This window comes from Arachis hypogaea, chromosome 12, assembly GCF_003086295.3.
Source record: "Arachis hypogaea cultivar Tifrunner chromosome 12, arahy.Tifrunner.gnm2.J5K5, whole genome shotgun sequence".
Classification (NCBI taxonomy): Eukaryota; Viridiplantae; Streptophyta; class Magnoliopsida; order Fabales; family Fabaceae; genus Arachis; species Arachis hypogaea.
Window position 1 is genome coordinate 77,731,198 of NC_092047.1, and position 7,822 is coordinate 77,739,019.

Consider the following 7,822-nt stretch of genomic DNA (forward strand, 5'->3'; position numbering starts at 1 on the left):
CAATTAGTTTCTCTGATGCAGCAGAACTGCAAGTTTCATGGACTTCCATCTGAAGATCCTTTTCAGTTCTTAACTGAATTCTTGCAGATCTGTGATACTGTTAAGACTAATGGAGTAGATCCTGAAGTCTACCGGCTCATGCTTTTCCCTTTTGCTGTGAGAGACAGAGCTAGAATATGGTTGGACTCTCAACCCAAAGATAGCATGAACTCTTGGAAATAGCTGGTCAAGGCTTTCTTTGCCAAGTTCTTTCCTCCTCAAAAGCTGAGTAAGCTTAGAGTGGATGTTCAAACCTTCAGACAGAAAGAAGGTGAATCCCTCTATGAAGCTTGGGAGAGATACAAAGAACTGACCAAAAAGTGTCCTTCTGACATGCTTTCAAAATGGACCATCCTGGATATATTCTATGATGGTCTATCTGAATTGGCTAAAATGTCATTGGATACTTCTGCAGGTGGATCCATTCACCTAAAGAAAATGCCTGCAGAAGCTCAAGAACTCATTGACATGGTTGCTAATAACCAGTTCATGTACACTTCTGAGAGGAATCCTGTGAGTAATGGGACGCCTATGAAGAAGGGAGTTCTTGAAATTAATACTCTGAATGCCATACTCGCTCAGAATAAAATATTGACTCAGTAAGTCAATATGATTTCTCAGAGTCTGAATGGAATGCAAGCTGCATCCAACAGTACTCAAGAGGCATCTTCTGAAGAAGAAGCTTATGATCCTGAAAACCCTGCAATAGCAGAGGTGAATTACATGGGTGAACCTTATGGAAACACCTATAACCCCTCATGGAGAAATCACCCAAATCTCTCATGGAAGGATCAACAAAAGCCTCAACAAGGCTTTAATAATGGTGGAAGAAATAGGTTTAACAATAGTAAACCTTCTCCATCATCCACTCAGCAACAGATAGAGAACTCTGAACAAAATACCTCTAATTTAGCAAACTTAGTCTCTGATCTATCTAAGGCCACTGTAAGTTTCATGAATGAAACAAGGTCCTCCATTAGAAATTTGGAGGCACAAGTGGGCCAGCTGAGTAAAAGGATCACTGAAATCCCTCCTAGTACTCTCCCAAGCAATACAGAAGAAAATCCAAAAGGAGAGTGCAAGGCCATTGACATAGTCAACACGGCCGAACCTGGAGAGGAAGGGGAGGACATAAATCCCAGTGAGGAAGACCTCCTGGGACGTCCAGTGATCAATAAGGAGTTTCCCTTTGAGGAACCAAAGGAATCTGAGACTCATCTAGAGACCATAGAGATTCCATTGAACCTCCTTATGCCCTTCATGAGCTCTGACGAGCATTCATCTTCTGAAGAGAATGAGGATGTTACTGAAGAGCAAGTTACCAAATACCTTGGTGCAATCATGAAACTGAATGCCAAATTATTTGGTCTTGAGACTTGGGAAGATGAACCTCCCTTGTTCACCAATGAACTAAGTGATCTGGATCAACTGACATTGCCTCAGAAGAAACAGGATCCTGGAAAGTTCGTAGTACCTTGTACTATAGGCAACATGATCTTTGAAAAGGCTCTGTGTGACCTTGGTTCAGGGATAGACCTCATGCCCCTCTCTGTAATAGAGAAACTGGGAATCTTTGGGGTGCAAGCTACTAAAATCTCATTAGAGATGGCAGACAATTCAAGAAAATAGGCTTATGGACAAGTAGAGGACGTGTTAGTAAAGGTTGAAGGCCTTTACATCCCTGCTGATTTCATAATCCTTGATACCGGGAAGGATGAGGATGAATCCATCATCCTTGGAAGACCTTTCCTAGCCTCAGCAAGAGCTGTGATTGATGTTGACAGAGGTAAATTAGTCCTGCAATTGAATGAGGACTCCCTTGTATTTACAACTCAAGGTTACCCTTCTGTAAACATGGAAAAGAGGCACAGTAAGCTTCTCTCAAAACAGAGTCAACCAGAGCCCCCACAGTCAAATTCTAAGTTTGGTGTTGGGAGGCCACAACCAAACTCTGAGTTTGGTGTTGAACTCTCATATCCAAACTCTAAGTTTGGTGTTGGGAAGTCTCAACAATGCTCTGAACATCTGTGAGGCTCCATGGGAGCCCACTGTCAAGCTATTGACATTAAAGAAGCGCTTGTTGGGAGGCAACCCAATTTTTATTTATCTAATTTTATTTTTCTTGTTCTTTTATATTTTATTAGGTTCATGATCATGTGGAGTCACAAAATAAATATAAAAATTGAAAACAGAATCAAAAACAGCAGAAGAAAAATCACACCCTGGAGGAAGACCTTACTGGCGTTTAAACGCTAGTAAGAAGCATCTGGCTGGCGTTCAACGCCAGAACAGAGCATAGTTCTGGCGCTGAACGCCCAAAATGGGCAGCATCTGGGCATTTGAACGCTAGAATTGCACCCTGGAGAAGAGCTGGCGCTGAACGCCCAGAACAAGCATGGTTCTGGCGTTCAACGCCAAAAATGGGCAACAAATGGGCGTTCAACGCCCAGAACAAGCACCAATCTGGCGCTGAACGCCCAGAGTTGTGTGCAAGGGCATATTGCATGCCTAATTTGGTGCAAGGCTGTAAATCCTTGAACACCTCAGGATCTGTGGACCCCACAGGATCCCCACCTACCTCCACTCACTTCTTCTCACCCCTCTTTCACACAATCCCATAAACACTCTTCCCCAAAACTCTTCACCAATCACCTCAATCTCTCTTCCCTATCACCACTTCACCACTCACATCCATCCACTCTTCCCCATAAACCTACCTTATAAAGCCCTTCATTCTTCATTTTCACACAACACAACCCTCTCTTCCCCTTCTTGGCCGAATACACCCCTCCTCCCTCTCCTCCATATTTTCTTCTTCTTCTTCATCTATTCTTTCTTCTCTTGCTCGAGGGCGAGCAATATTCTAAGTTTGGTGTGGTAAAAACATAAACTTTTTGTTTTTCCATTACCATTGATGGCACCCAAGACCGGAGAATCCTCTAGAAAAGGGAAAGGGAAGACAAAAGCTTCCACCTCCGAGTCATGGAAGATGGAAAGATTTATCTCCAAAGCTCATCAAGACTACTTCTATGATGTTGTGGTCAAGAAGAAGGTGATCCCCGAGGTCCCTTTCAAGCTCAAGAAGAATGAGTATCCGGAGATCCGACATGAAATCCAAAGAAGAGGTTGGGAAGTTCTAACAAACCCCATCCAACAAGTCGGCATCCTAATGGTTCAAGAGTTCTATGCCAATGCATGGATCACTAGGAACCATGATCAAAGTAAGAACCCAAACCCAAAGAATTATATTACAATGGTTCAGGGGAAATACTTAGATTTTAGTCCGGAAAATGTGAGGTTGGCGTTTAACTTGCCTATGATGCAAGGAGATGCACGCCCCTACACTAGAAGGGTCAACTTTAATCAAAGGTTGGACCAAGTCCTCATGGACATATGTGTGGAAGGAGCTCAATGGAAGATTGACTCCAAAGGCAAGCCGGTTCAATTAAGAAGACTGGACCTCAAGCCTGTGGCTAGAAGATGGTTGGAGTTCATCCAACGCTCCATCATCCCCACTAGCAACCGATCTGAAGTTACTGTGGATCGGGCCATCATGATTCATAGCATCATGATTGGAGAGGAAGTAGAAGTTCATGAAGTCATCTCCCTTGAATTCTACAAAATAGCCGAAAATCCCTCTCCTGGGGCAAGGCTAGCTTTTCCTCATCTTATTTGCCATCTATGTTACTCAGCTGGAGCTTTCATAGAAGGAGACATTCCCATTGAGGAAGAGAAGCCCATCACTAAGAAAAGGATGGAGCAAGCAAGAGAGCTCATTCATGGATCTCAAGAGACGCATGAAGCTCATCACCATGAGATCCCAGAGATGCCTCAAATGCATTTTCCTCCACAAAACTATTGGGAGCAAATCAACACCTCCCTAGGAGAATTAAGTTCCAACATGGGACAATTAAGGGTGGAACATCAAGAGCACTCCATCATCCTTCATGAAATGAGAGAAGATCAAAAAGCAATGAGGGAGGAGCAACAAAGACAAGGAAGAGACATAGAAGAGCTCAAGGACATCATTGGTTCCTCAAGAAGGAAACGCCACCATCACTAAGGTGGACTCATTCCTTGTTCTTATTTTCTGTTTTTCGTTTTCTTAATGTTAAGTGCTTATCCATGTTTGTGTCTTATTACATGATCATTAGTAGTTAGTAACTATGTCTTAAAGTTATGAATGTCCTATGAACCCATCACCTCTCTTAAATGAAAACTGTTTTAATTCAAAAGAACAAGAAGTACATGAGTTTCGAATTTATCCTTGAACTTAGTTTAATTATATTGATGTGGTGACAATACTTTTTATTTTCTGAATGAATGCTTGAACAGTGCATATGTCTTTTGAAGTTGTTGTTTAAGAATGTTAAATATGTTGGCTCATGAAAGAATGATGATAAGGAGACATGTTATTTGATAATCTGAAAAATCATAAAAATGACTCTTGAAGCAAGAAAAAGCAACAAAGAACAAAGCTTGCAGAAAAAAAAATATAGGCGAAAAAAAATAAAAATAAAAAGCAAGCAGAAAAAGCCAAAAGCCCTTAAAACCAAGAGGTAAGAGAAAAAAGCCAATAACCCTTAAAACCAAAAGGCAAGGGTAAATAAAAAGGATCCCAAGACTTTGAGCATCAGTGGATAGGAGGGCCTAAAGGAATAAAATCCTGGCCTAAGCGGCTAAACCAAGCTGTCCCTAACCATGTGCTTGTGGCGTGAAGGTGTCAAGTGAAAACTTGAGACTGAGCGGTTAAAGTCAAGGTCCAAAGCAAAAGAAGAGTGTGCTTAAGAACCCTGGACACCTCTAATTAGGGACTTTAGCAAAGCTGAGTCACAATCTGAAAAGGTTCACCCAATTATGTGTCTGTGGCATTTATGTATCCGGTGGTAATACTGGAAAACAAAGTGCTTAGGGCCACGGCCAAGACTCATAAAATAGCTGTGTTCAAGAATCATCATACTGAACTAGGAGAATCAATAACACTATCTGAACTCTGAGTTCCTATAGATGCCAATCATTCTGAACTTCAATGGATAAAGTGAGATGCTAAAACTATTCAAGAGGCAAAAAGCTACAAGTCCCGCTCATTTAATTGGAGCTATGTTTCATTGATAGTTTGGAATTTATAGTATATTCTCTTCTTTTTATCCTATTTGATTTTCAGTTGCTTGGGGACAAGCAACAATTTAAGTTTGGTGTTGTGATGAGCGGATAATTAATACGCTTTTTGGCATTGTTTTTAGTATGTTTTTAGTAGAATCTAGTTACTTTTAGGGATGTTTTCATTAGTTTTTATGTTAAATTTACATTTTTGGACTTTACTATGATTTTGTGTGTTTTTCTGTGATTTCAGGTATTTTCTGGCTGAAATTGAGGGACTTGAGCAAAAATCAGATTCAGAGGTTGAAGAAGGACTGCTGATGCTGTTGGATTCTGACCTTCCTGCACTCGAAGTGGATTTTCTGGAGCTACAGAACTCAAAATGGCGCGCTTCCAATTGTGTTGGAAAGTAGACATCCAGGGCTTTCCAGCAATATATAATAGTCCATACTTTGGCCGCGTTTAGATGACGTAAAAGGGCGTTGAACGCCAGTTCTACGCTGCTGTATGGAGTTAAACGCCAGAAACACGTCACAAGCCAGAGTTGAACGCCAGAAATACGTTACAAACTGGCGTCAACTCCAAGATTGACCTCTACACGTGTAACATTCAAGCTCAGCCCAAGCACACACCAAGTGGGCCCTGAAAGTGGATTTATGCATCAATTACTTACTTCTGTAAACCCTGGTAACTAGTTTAGTATAAATAGGACTTTTTACTATTGTATTAGACAATCTTTGATCAGTTTTATACTATCTTAGACTTTCATGGGGGCTGGCCATTCTGCCATGCCTGAACCATTATCACTTATGTATTTTCATACGGTAGAGTTTCTCCACTCCATAGATTAAGGTGTGGAGCTCTGCTGTTCCTCAAAGATTAATGCAAAGTACTACTGTTTTTCTTTTCAATTCAACTTATTCCGTTTCTAAGGTATTCATTTGCACTTCAGCCTGAATGTGATGAACGTGACAATCATCATCATTCCCCCACGAACGCATTCCTGACAACCACTTCCGTTCCACCTTAGATTGAATGAGTATCTCTTGGATCTCTTAATCAGAATCTTCGTGGTATAAGCTAGATTGATGGCGGCATTCATGAGAGTAGTCCGGAAAGTCTAAACCTTGTCTGTGGTATTCCGAGTAGGACTCTGGGATTGAATGACTGTGACGAGCTTCAAACTCGCGAGTGCTGGGCGTAGTGACAGACGCAAAAGGAGGGTGAATCCTATTCCAGTATGATCGAGAACCTCAGATGATTAGCCGTGCTGTGACAGAGTATTTGGACCATTTTCACAAGAGGATGGGATGCAGCCATTGACAAGGGTGATGCCTCCAGACGATTAGCCATGCAGTGATAGCGCATCAGACCATTTTCCAGAGAGGATTAAAAGTAGCCATTGACAATGGTGATGTCCTTACATAAAGCCAGCCATGGAAAGGAGTAAGACTGATTGGATGAAGACAGCAGGAAAGCAGAGATTCAGAGAAACGAAAGCATCTCTATACGCTTATCTGAAATTCTCACCACTGAATTACATAAGTGTTTCTATCCTTATTTTCTATCTATTTATTATTTATGTTCGAAAACTCCATAACTATTTTATATCCGCCTGACTGAGATTTACAAGGTGACCATAGCTTGCTTCATACCAACAATCTCCGTGGGATCGACCCTTACTCACGTAAGGTTTATTACTTGGATGACCCAGTGCACTTGCTGGTTAGTTGTATCGAAGTTGTGAATGAAAAATTATTTATTAAGACGTGCATACAGAGCTTCTGGCGCCGTTGCCTGAGATCACAATTTCGTGCACCATTGAGCTTGATCTACTTTCTTGCAAATTTACATTTCCTGCAAGTGTTTTTAGAGCTATGATCTACTGAACCCCAATCATTAGGGGGAGGAGCTCTGTTATGATTCACATGATTTAGTGAATTTTTTTTCTTCTTCTCAATTCAATTGAGTAGCTATAGGATATCCTCTGTTTTGATTGAGATTTATCCACTCTGGAAGGGGGTTTGAATCTGTTGAATGCTTGTGTGAGCCTCAGAAGGGGAATCATAAGCATTAGAACTGAGGCTCTATCCTTCATAACTCTCTTGATCAACACCATTTGGGAGAAATTGAGATCTTGAGAGATTGTGTGGCTTATGGATGAGAGGCATGCACTTAACCGCTTCTCATGACAATTAGATCAAGGAATTGGCAATATTGATTGTGATTAGAGAGATTGGTTTACTAAGGAATTGGAATCCAATCAATTTTAATCCACCATAGATCTACTCATATAATTGAGAAAGGAGTTGAGACCCATTTGATTCATTGTGGATTATGATATCTCCAATCCCTAGTAAATTTTCCTTTCTGTTACTTGTTCTTGAGTACTTTGATTTACTGCTTCTTTAATTTCCCTGCACCCAAAGCCCCATTTACATTTCCAGCAATTTATTTTTCTTGCAATTTTAGTTTCTTGCCATTTAAGTCTCTGCCATTTACTTTCACCACTTTAAATTCCTTGCAATTCATATTCTGCTAATTCAATTTCACTCAATTCACAACTGTTAGCTTGACTAGACTAATCACTATACTAAAGTTGCTTGATCCATCAATCCTCGTGGGATCTACCTCACTCACGTGAGTTTTACTACTTGATGCGACCCGGTATACTTCCCGATTA

The 7,822-nt window shown here is 40.9% G+C and overlaps 1 non-coding gene across 1 annotated transcript; it reads right to left on the bottom strand.

Moving 5' to 3' along the window:
• Window positions 1–270: 270 nt before the first annotated feature.
• On the bottom strand, window positions 271–378 carry LOC112731969 (small nucleolar RNA R71). Its single transcript, XR_003167714.1, has one exon. It is a non-coding gene; the product is annotated as a small nucleolar RNA R71 (small nucleolar RNA).
• Window positions 379–7,822: the final 7,444 nt, after the last annotated feature.